This window comes from Vulpes vulpes, chromosome 3, assembly GCF_048418805.1.
Source record: "Vulpes vulpes isolate BD-2025 chromosome 3, VulVul3, whole genome shotgun sequence".
Lineage (NCBI taxonomy): Eukaryota > Metazoa > Chordata > Mammalia > Carnivora > Canidae > Vulpes > Vulpes vulpes.
Window position 1 is genome coordinate 55125091 of NC_132782.1, and position 10913 is coordinate 55136003.

At 37.5% G+C, this 10913-nt stretch overlaps 1 pseudogene; it reads left to right on the top strand.

Annotated features, from left to right (window-relative positions):
* Positions 1–300: 300 nt before the first annotated feature.
* Positions 301–4367, top strand: LOC112926209 (small ribosomal subunit protein eS1 pseudogene; annotated as a pseudogene).
* Positions 4368–10913: the final 6546 nt, after the last annotated feature.

The window sequence follows — 10913 nt, forward strand, 5'->3', positions numbered from 1 at the left end:
GAGAATTTTTACCAGAATATGTAGAAAAGGGCAGACAACCTTTGGAAGCCAGCTCCCCAAACAATCCCCACTGGTCTTTTCTTCCTGATTTTTACACCCTTGTCTAGTTAGTTTTCTCACATGCTGAGCTAGACAGACTTCTGCAACCAAGAGTGTTACAAACATGACAAAATATAACTTCAAAAGCTAGGTCAGAAAAGACATGGAAGCTTCTGCCTTCCTCTCACCTGGGTCACTTGCTCTGGGCAAAGCCAGCAGCAATGTTGTGAGAAATGTCAAGCCACCCTAGGAAGAGTCCGCATGGCAAGGAACTGTGGCCTCCTGCCAACAGGCAGCACCAAGTGGCCAGCCATGTAAGTAAGCCATCTTGGAAGTGGATCTCCAATCCTACTCAAGCCTGAGGATGACTGCAGCCCTAGTTAACCTGTTGACTACAACTTCATTAAAAAAAAAAAAAAAAAAAAAAAAAGCCAGAAGCACCCATCTAAGCCATACCAGGTTTCCTGATGCACAAAAACCAAGTTGAAAAATGTTTACTGGGGTTTTAAGCCAATATTTCTTGAAGGTAACTATTACTCAGAACAGATAATATACAACCCAATTTTCTAAAAAATGGACAAAATCTTGAATAGACATTTCATGTAAAAAAAGAAATAAGAAAAAAAGATAAGGGAGTGTCTAGGTGGCACAGTCAGGTGTCCGACTCCTGATTTCATCTTAGGTCATGATCTCAGGGTTGTGGGATGGAGCCCCGCATCTCTGTACTCAGCAGGGAACCTGCCTGGGATTCTTTCTCCATCTCCCTCTGCCCTTTCCACTTGTGCTCTCTCTCTCTCTCTCTCTCCCCCAAGTAAATAAATAAATCTTTAAAAAGTTTTACAAAAAAAAAAAAAAAAAAAAAGTTTTACTTAATAAGACAAAAAGGGGCAGCCCTGGTGGCCCAGTGGTTTAGCGCCACCTTCAGCCCAGGGTGTGATCCTAGAGTCCCAGGATCGAGTCCCACGTCGGGCTCCCTGCATGGAGCCTGCTTCTCCCTCTGCCTGTGTCTCTGCCTCTCTCTTTCTCTGTCTGTCGTAAATAAAATCTTAAAAAAAAAAAAAAGACAAAAAGGATATGCAGGGATGCCTGGTCGGCTCAGTCAGCAGTATGTACGACACTTGATTTTAGGGTTATGAGTTCGAGCCCCACATTTGGTGTAAACATAACTTAAAAATAAAATGCTTTTTAAAAAAGTATATGCAAATAGCTAATAAGCTTAGCAGGGAAGTTCATATTAAAGCTGCAATGAAATATTGCTATATACCCGCTAGAATAACAAATTTTAAGAGTGACAATAACAAGTGTTGATGAGGATATGGAACAACTAGAACTTTCATATGTTGCAGGCAGAAAGTTACACTGGTACAGCCACTTTGAAAAACTATTTGACAATACATCTTAATGCTAAGTATTTATAAACCTTAAGACTTAGTAATTTCACTCCTGAATTTATACCCCTGAAAACTGAGCTTACATCTATAATAAACATGTACAGGAATACTCTTAGTAGATTTATTCATAATAGATCATAATAGATCCAAACTGACGACAACTCAAAGGTCTTTTTTTTTTTTTAAGATTTTATTTATTTATTCATGAGAGACAGAGACAGAGAGAGAGAGGCCGAAGGCAGATGCTCAACCGCTGAGCCACCCAGGTGCCTAACCCAAACATCTTTCAACAGGAAAGTAATAAATAAACTGTGGTATACTTATACAATGGAATACTATACAACAAAATAATTAACTGCTACATTGATTACATGGATGAATCAAACTGCTTTAATATTGTTGAATGTAATAATCCAGACACAGAAGAGGACACACTGTATGACTCCACCGATATGAAGCTGAAAACCAATAAAACAAACTGTTGTTGATAGAAATGTAAAAAGTGATTACTTCTGGGATGCCTGGGTGGCTCAGTGGTTGAGCGTCTGACTTCAGCTCAGGGTGTGATCCTGGGGTCCTGGGATCCAGTCCCGCATCGGGCTCCCCACAGGGAGCCTGCTTCTCCCTCTGCTTGTGTCTCTGTCTCTGTGTCTCTCATGAATAAATAAATAAAGTCTTTGAAAAATAAAAGTGGTTACTTCTTAGGAGGTTATATTGCTTGGAAAGGGTCATGAGGGAGCTTTTTGTGTTACTAGAATATTCTATATCTTTTTTTTTTATTTTTAGAATATTCTGTATCTTGATCTGGGTGTGGTTACAGGACTGTAATCAGATGGAAATTCATCAAGTTGTATAACCAAATTCTATATACATTTCATTAATCTATACCTCAATTAAAAAGTTAAACTAAAATGGAGGAATTTATATAAAACACAAACCATATAAAGAACAGAAGAAAATACTTAAAAATTATCATTAACAGGGACGCCTGGGTGGCTCAGCGGTTGAGCATCTGCCTTCGGCCCAGGGCGTGATCCTGGAGACCCAGGATAGAGTCCCATGTCGGGCTCCCTGCATGGAGCCTGCTTCTCCCTCTGCCTCTGCCTGTCTGTGCCTCTCTCTCTCTCTCTCTCTCTGTGTGTGTCTCTCATGAATAAATAAATAAAATCTTTTTAAAAATAATATATCTAAAAAATTATCATTAACAACACCTGAGTAGTAAGATAAAATATTATAGCTATGAATAAGAGTATATTACACCTAAAACTAAGAACAATTAGATAACAAGATAGAACTCTTCAAAAATTAAAGACATGATGGGTAGAATAGAAGTTCAATAAAAAGTTGAAAGAAAAGAAAACTCCCAGAAAGCATAATACGAAAATCAAAGAGGTGGAAAGCACGAGTGATAAGAAGAAATTAAGAGTATTCCAAGAGATGGAGAATAATAGAATTTGCCGTGAGACCAGAGAATATGGGGGGGGGGGTAGATTTATTTAAGATAAAATACAAATAAATTTCCCAGAACTGAGGTAATAATTCTCTATATTGAAAATGCCCACTGAGTACCTGGCACACAAATCCATGTCATAAACGTTAAAGTATGCTGAAGAAAATCATAAAAGCATGGAATGCAACAGAGGAGATGGAAGGAGAGCAGCAGAGGAGGAGAGGAGAGAGACAGAAATAGGGAGAACACGGGTCTCATTTGAAGAACCAGATAATGGGGCATGTGGCTGGCTCAGTCTGTAGAGCATGTAACTCTTTATCTCCAGGTCAGGAGTTTGAGTCCCACATGGGGCATAGAAAGTATTAAACATAATTTTCAAAAAGCCCTAGAGAACCAGATAATGGAATCAGAATAGGGACACCTGAGTGGCTCAGTGGTTGAGCATCTACCTTCCACTCAGGGCGTGATCCTGGAGTCCTGGGATCGAGTCCCACATTAGGCTCCTCGCAGGGAGCCTGCTTCTCCCTCTGCCTATGTCTCTGCCTCTCCCTCTCTATCTCTCATGAATAAATAAATAAATCTTTTAAAAAGATCAGAATAGCAGGGGACTTTTCAAGATCAATACGGGATGCTAGAAAAGAGTGGAGAAATGCCTTTAAAATTCTGAGGAGCCTTTTAGCTCCCAGAGCAGCGCCTTGGTGGTCGGCAAGAACAAGTGCCTTACAAAAGGTGGCAAAAAGGGAGCCAAGAAGAAAGTGGTTGATCCATTTTCTAAGAAAGATTGGTATTATGTGAAAGCACCAGCTATGTTCAATATAAGAAATATTGGAAAAACACTAGTCACAAGAACTCAAGGAACCAAAATTGCATCTGATGGTCTCAAGGGTCGCGTTTTTGAAGTTAGCCTTGCTGATCTGCAGAATGATGAAGTTGCATTTATGAAATTCAAGCTAATCACTGAGGATGTGCAGGGCAAAAATTGCCTGACTAATTTCCATGGCATGGATCTTACCCATGACAAAATGTGTTCCATGGTCAAAAAAATGGCAGACCATGATTGAAGCTCATGTTGATGTAAAGACTACCGATGGCTATTTGCTTCGTCTATTTTGTGTTGGTTTTACTAAAAAATGCAATAATCAGATTCGGAAGACCTCTTACGCTCAGCACCAACAGGTCCACCAAATCTGGAAAAAGATGGAAATCATGACCTGAGAGGTGCAGACAAATGATTTGAAAGAAGTGGTCAATAAATTGATTCCAGACAGCATTGGAAAAGATATAGAAAAAGCTTGTCAGTCTATTTATCCACTCCATGATGTCTTTGTTAGAAAAGTAAAAATGCTGAAGAAGCCCAAGTTTGAATTGGGAAAACTTATGGAGCTTCATGGTGAAGTTAGTAGTTCTGGAAAAGCTACGGAGGATGAGACTGGTGCTAAAGTTGAATGAGCTGATGGATATGAACCACCAGTCCAAGAATCTGTTTAAAATTCAGACACTTAATAAAATAAAAACATATTTGTGATGTTTAAAAAATAAAATAAAATAAAATTCTGAGGAAAATTATTTTCAACCTAAAATTCTATAGTCACTCAAACTTAAGTATGAGGATTGAATAAAAATATTTCCAAGCATGCAAAGACTCTCCTTCTTCGAAAAAAAAATATTTTTTTTCCGGGGCACCTCATTGGCTCAGGCGGTGGGACATGCAATTCTTGATCTTGGGGTTTTGAGTTTGGGCCCCATATTGGGTTAAGATTACTTTAAAAAAATAAAAATCTTTAAATATATATGTAGTTCCTACATGATTTTTTTTATTAAAAGATTTTACTTATTTATTCATGAGAGACAGAGAGAGAGAGAGAGAGAGAGAGGCAGAGACACGGGCAGAAGGAGAAGCAGGCTCCATGCAGGGAGCCCGACGTGGAACCTGATCCCAGGACTCCAGGATCATGCCCTGGGCCGAAGGCAGGTACTAAACTGCTGAGCCACCCAGGGATCTCCTCCTACATGATTTTTAAGGAGTGTCCTAGAAGATGTGCTATGGCAAAATTAGGGCATAACTTTGGAAAGTGGATGGAATAGACTCCAAGAGACTGAGCAACCCAGCCAGAAAAGCAGCCAAGGGAGGCCTAGTATGACAGTTGTGTGCCTGGCCTAGAGATGCCCAAGTCTATATTGGAGGGAAGTCTCTATGGGAATAATGAAATTGTGTTTTTTGCATTCAGAAAAATATTGAAAGGTTTTAACAGATTTGTTATTTTCCCATATAGCTGTAGGAAGTTTAGTTACATGAACATGAAGAGCTTTGAAAATGAAAAGATAAAATGATTTTCAGCTCTAGGATAAAAAAAAACAAGATTTGTAAGAGATAAGAAAGCCATTCATTCAATTCATCAAAAGAATATAATAATTGCATATATATGCACCCAACATCAGAGCACCTAAATACATAAAGCAGAATACATTAAGAGAATTACATCAATACAATAATAGTGCGGGGGGGGGGGTGGTGTACAACAACCCATGTTCAACAACAGATAGATCATCCAGACAGAAAAGCAATAAGAAACACTGGACTTGAACGATACGTTAGGCCAAATGAACATAACAGAACATTCCATGCAACAGCATGAGAATAGGTATTCTTGGGCAGCCCGGGTGGCTCAGTGGTTTAGCACTGCCTTCCGCCCAGGGCGTGATCCTGGAGACCCGGATCGAGTCCCACATCAGGCTCCCTGCATGGAGCCTGCTTCTCCCTCTACCTGTGTCTCTGCCTCTCTCTCTCTCTCTCTCTGTGTCTCTCATGAATAAATAAAATCTTTTTTTTAAAAAAAGAGAGAATATATATTCTTCTAAAGTGTACATGAAACATTTTCAAGTAGAGATCAAATGTTAGGATACAAAACAAGCCTTAACAATTATCATTCATTCATTCATTCATTCACTCATTCATTCATAGATCTTTTTAATAAATTAATTTTTTATTGGTGTTCAATTTACCAACATACAGAATAACACCCAGTGCTCATCCCGTCAAGTGTCCCCCTCAGTGCCCGTCACCCATTCACCCCCACCCCCCGCCCTCCTCCCCTTCCACCACCCCTAGTTCGTTTCCCAGAGTTAGGAGTCTTTATGTTCTGTCTCCCTTTCTGATATTTCCCACACATTTCTTCTCCCTTCCCTTATATTCCCTTTCACTATTATTTATATTCCCCAAATGAATGAGAACATACACTGTTTGTCCTTCTCCGATTGACTTACTTCACTCAGCATAATACCCTCCAGTTCCATCCACGTTGAAGCAAATGGTATTTGTCATTTTTAATGGCTGAGGAATATTCCATTGTATACATAAACCACAGCTTCTTTATCCATTCATCTTTCGATGGACACCGAGGCTCCTTCCACAGTTTGGCTATTGTGGACATTGCTGCTAGAAACATCGGGGTGCAGGTGTCCCGGAGTTTCATTGCATCTGTATCTTTGGGGTAAATTCCCAGCAGTGCAATTGCTGGGTCGTAGGGCAGGTCTATTTTTAACTCTTTGAGGAACCTCCACACAGTTCTCCAGAGTGGCTGCACCAGTTCACATTCCCACCAAGAGTGTAAGAGGGTTCCCTTTTCTCCGCATCCTCTCCAACATTTGTGGTTTCCTGCCTTGTTAATTTTCCCCATTCTCACTGGTGTGAGGTGGGATCTCATTGTGGTTTTGATTTGTATTTCCCTGATGGCAAGTGATGCAGAGCATTTTCTCATGTGCATGTTGGCCATGTCCATGTCTTCCTCTGTGAGATTTCTGTTCATGTCTTTTGCCCATTTCATGATTGGATTGTTTGTTTCTTTGAGGTGAGTTTAATAAGTTCTTTATAGATTTTGGAAACTAGCCTTTTATCTGATATGTCATTTGCAAATATCTTCTCCCATTCTGTAGGTTGTCTTTTAGTTTTGTTGACTGTATCCTTTGCTGTGCAAAAGCTTCTTATCTTGATGAAGTCCCAATAGTTCATTTTTGCTTTTGTTTCTTTTGCCTTCATGGATGTATCTTGCAAGAAGTTACTGTGGCCAAGTTCAAAAAGGGTGTTGCCTGTGTTCTCCTCTAGGATTTTGATGGAATCTTGTCTCACATTTAGATCTTTCATCCATTTTGAGTTTATCTTTGTGTATGGTGAAAGAGAGTGGTCTAGTTTCATTCTTCTGCACGTGGATGTCCAATTTTCCCAACACCATTTATTGAAGATCTTAAGTAATCTCTACACCCCACATGGGGCTCAAATTTACAACCCCAAGATCAAGAGTTGCATGCTCTACCAACTGAGCCAGCCAGGTGTCCCAACTCCTGAAAAATTTTAAGACTGAAAAGCATATTGAGTATCTTTATCTTTCTAATCATAATTGGTATGAAACTAAAAATCGTAACATGAAGAAATGTGGAAATTTTAAAAATATGTAGAAATTAAACAACACACACCTGGAAGACCAATCAAAGACAAATCACATGGAAAATTCAAAAACAAAGAGACAACCAAAAACGGAACACAATATATCAAAACTTATGGGATGTAGCAAAATAATTCTAAGATGGAACTTGATAGCAATAAATGCCTATATTAAGAAAAAAGAAACATATCAAATAAACAATGTAACTTTACATCTCAAGGGATTAGAAAAATAAAACAAACTAAGCCCAAAGTGAGTAGAAGGAAGGAAATAACATAGGCTAGAGCAGAAATAAATGAAATAGGGACTACAAAAACAACAGAAAAGATTGACAAAACTAAAAGGATAGCTTTTTGGGGAAAAAAATTGACAAATCTTTAAACTAGGAAAAAAAGAGAGAAAACTCAAATAAATGAAGTTAGAAATGAAAGGTGAGACATTACAAATAATACCACATAAATCCAAAGGATAAGAAACTATGAATAATTATATGCCCACAAATTGGATAGCCTAGAGGAAATGAATAAATTTCTAGAAACAAATAACCTACCAAGACTGAATCATGAATAAATAGAAAATCTGAACAGACCAATGGTGAGTAAGGACGTTGGATCAGTAAACAAAAACCTCCCCAAAAAAGAAATGCCCAGGAACACATGGTTTCACCAGTGAATTCTAAAAAACATTTAAAGAAAAATTAATGTCAGTCTTTCCTGAACTCTCAAAAAAACTGAAGAGGAGGGTACACTTCCAGATTCATTTTATGAGACCAGCATAGTTTAACACCAAAGCCAGATAAAGGAAACTACAGGCAATTTTCCTAAGGTATACAGATGTAAACATTCTCAACAAAATATTGCAAACAGAATTCAACAGCACACTGAAAGGGTTCATCATGACTAAGTGAATAAGATTATCCCTGGGATTTAAAATGGTTTAACATATGCAAATCAATAAATATGACACACTGCAGTAACAGGATGAACAATAAAGATCACATGAATATCTCAATAAATGCAGAAAAAGCATCTGACAATAACACAGTATCTTTCATGATAAAATTGAACAAATTGGGTATAAAAGGAACATACCTCAGCATAATAAAGGCTATATATAACAAATCTACAGGTAATATTTTACTTGATAATGAAAAACTGAAAGCTTCCCCTCTAAGATCAGGAACAAAACAAAGATGCCCACTGTCACCACTCTTATTCAACACCATACTGTTAGTCCTAGCCAGAGCAGTTAGGGAAGTAAAAGAAATTAAAGGTTTGTAAACAGGAAACAGAGAAGCAAACTGTTATCTGTAGATGACACAATTTTACACATAGAAATCCTAGGAGTGACTAGCTGGCTCAGTCAGAAGACCATGTGACTCTTGATCTCAGGGTCATGAGTTCAAGCCCCACAATGGGTGTAGAGATTACTTAAATACGTTAAAAACAAAGAAAGAAATCCTAATGACTCACTCAAAAAACTACTGGAACTAATCAAGGAATTCAGTAAAGTTGCAGGATATAAAATCAACATACAAATATCTTTTATTACTACATACTAACAATAAACTATCTGAAAAAGAAATAAGAAAACTATTTCATTCATAATAGCATCAAAAACAAAATACTTGGGAATAAATTTAACCAAGGAATTGAAAGATCTTTATAATAAAAACTATAAGATCTTGATGAAAGAATTGAAGAAGACAAACCAAAAATTTCCCATGCTCATAAATTGGAAAACTTAATACTGATAAAATATACTGCCCAAAGCCAACTATAGATTCAACACAATTCCTATCAAAACTACAATGGTATTTTTTTTTCTTTTTACAATGGTATTTTTTAAAGAAGTATAAAAAACAACCCCAAAACTTGTATGGAACCATAAAAGGCTCGAATAGCTGAAGCAATCAGAAGAAAGAACAAGGGTGCTTGGGTGGGCTCAGTCGGTTAAACATCTGACAGTTGGTTTTAGCTCAGGCCACAATCTCACAGGTCATGAGATGGAGCCCAGAGTGGGCTCTGAACTCGGCATCAGCTTGAAGATTTCCTCCATCTGCCCCTCCCCTTGTTCATGAACATGCTCGCTCTCTCTCTCTCAAATAAATAAATTAAAAAAAAAAAAAAAGAAGAAGAAAAAGAAGAACAACAACAACAAACCTGAGGACATCACACTTCTTGATTTCAAGCTATACTATAAAGTGACAGTAATTAAAACAACATAATACCAGTATAAAAATAGACAAATAGACCAATAACAAAACAGAGAGCTCAGAAATAAACACTAGCATATATAGTTCACTAATACTTGACAAAAATACCCAATGGGGAAAGGATAGCCTTTTCAACAAATGATGCTGGTAGAACAAAATAACTGCAAGCAGAAAACTTGGAAAAATTGTACGGCTATCTTACATCACTCAAACAAATTAACTCAAAAGAGATAAAAACTTAAATATAAGACCTGATAGCATGAAATATCTAGAAGAAAACATAGGGAAGAAGCTCCTTGACCCTGGTCTGGGGAATTATTTTTTGGATATGACACCAAAAGCACAAACAAGAAAAGCAAAAATCATCAAATGGGACTACATCAAAGTAAAAAGCTTCTGCACAGCAAAGGAAACAATAAAAAAAAAATGAAAAGGCACATTGTGGAATGGGAGAAATTATTTGGAAACCACTTATCTGATAAGGAGCTAACATTCAGGATATAGAAAGAACTCCTGCAGCTCAATAACAAAAAAATCTATCTTAAAATAGGCAGGAGAATTAATAAACATTTTTCCCAAGGAAGACATCTAAAAGGTACATGAAAAGATGCTCAACTAATCATCAGAGAAATGCAAATCAAAATGACACTGAGAGCTCATCTCATTATCTGTTGGAATGGCTATCATTAAGAAGATAACAGATAATAGGTGCTGGCAAGATAGGGAGAAAAGGGAAGCCTCATTCACTACTGGTGGGAATGTAAATTGGTTCAGCCACTATAGAAAACAATTTGCAGTTTCCTCAAAAAATTAAAAATAGAACCACCATCTGATCCAGCAATCCTGGGTATATACCCAAAGGAAATGAAACAGGATATTGAAGAGAGAGATGCACTCCCATGTTTACTGAAGCATTATTCACAATAGCCAAGATATGGAAACAGCATAAATGTCTGACAAGACATCCTGCCATTTGCAACAACATGGATGAAACCTGAAGGCACTATGCTAAGTGAGGTAAGTCAGAGAGAAACACAAATACTGTGTGATATCATTTACATGTAGAATCTAAAAGAGCTAAACTCATAAAAACAGACAGTAGACCCAGTGATTACCAGGAGCTACAGAATGGGGGAATTGGGGATACACTGTTTAATGGTACAACCTTGCAACTAGTAGATAAATAAGCCCTGGAGAGCTAATATATTGAATAATGATTATAGATCACAATACTGTATCATAAACTTCAAAGTTTCTAAGAGAGTAGATCTTAAATTCTTCCCACCACAAGTAAGGAAAGATAATTATGTGACAGAGGTATTACTATAAATGTATTAAGTTAATGCATTATATATCTTAAATTCAAACAATATTATGTC